Consider the following 1,179-nt stretch of genomic DNA (forward strand, 5'->3'; position numbering starts at 1 on the left):
AAGTGTAAGTCTGAGCTGTTTCAACTGAAAGAAACTTGCACTGACAGATCTTAAAATATATCAGTGCCTTTGTTTTGTTTCAAGATGCACAGCAGTAATGTTTTTTTCTAAGGCATGTTAATAAAAATTACTTAAATATGGCCTAATCATGGCTTAGTCTAAGCCCTGTCTGTGAAACCAGGCCTTTAAGTACTTTTTTAAAGTAGTATTAAGTACTTTCGCTAGGCCCTGTTGCACAAGTCGAATGTGTTGTTTGAAAGGACTGGAGAGGATCTCAAGACATCCGGTCAACGATTCACTGAACCAGGATTTTTTTTTTTTTTTTACGTGATATTAAAAGTGGGGGGACACGTCCCCCGCGTAATCTACGCCCCTGGTTTCCACATACTTGTCTAAGTCCACTTTAAATAAGGAGAAGAGAGGTTTAGAGCCGGTAAACTTTTGTTTATGAATGTGAAATTTAGCAAACAGGAAACATAAATTAACTATGTAATATTTTCCGGTATTCTCTTTTGAATAGTCAAACAATCCAAAGAAAGCATAATTAAAGGTGACATATCATGAAAATCTGACTTTTCCAGGTTTTAAGTGCTATAATCAGGTCCCCAGTGCATCTACTAACCAAGGAAACGTGAAAAAGATTAACCCAGTCACTTTGCTTTGGTAAGCCTTTTTCTGCAAGCCTCTGAGAAAACCAGCAAGTCAGATTTCGCTCCCTTGGTGACGCTCCCTTGATCCCAAAGGGATCTCATTATAATATTACCACCAGCCATTACTGTCCTGTTTCTCCATTGCTAATTTTTGACAAATAACTGGTTCACTCAATGGCTTGCAGTATGCGATGTTTGACCTATCATGAGTAAGAGTAACCTGCTTCATAAACAATAACCACATTAACTTGTTATTTTGCACCAACATACAACTTCTTCCCACAGTCTGAAATCACATTTAATAACCCTGTGAACACTATATAGCTCTTGTATTCCATACAGATGTATTTTTGATATCCTAATTGCCTTTAAAGGATGCTGCTAAAAAGAACATTATTTTGTGTATTTGGTGTAATGAAATGTGTTTATGCGGTTTATGCGGTTTACATACTGTACATTATTGTTTCTCCTCTATGCCCCGCCTTTTTGAAACACGTCGATTTTTACGAAGCTCATCGGTCTGAAAAGC

This window comes from Sinocyclocheilus rhinocerous, unplaced genomic scaffold (genome assembly GCF_001515625.1).
Source record: "Sinocyclocheilus rhinocerous isolate Xijiao unplaced genomic scaffold, SAMN03320098_v1.1 scaffold564, whole genome shotgun sequence".
Taxonomy (NCBI): Eukaryota; Metazoa; Chordata; class Actinopteri; order Cypriniformes; family Cyprinidae; genus Sinocyclocheilus; species Sinocyclocheilus rhinocerous.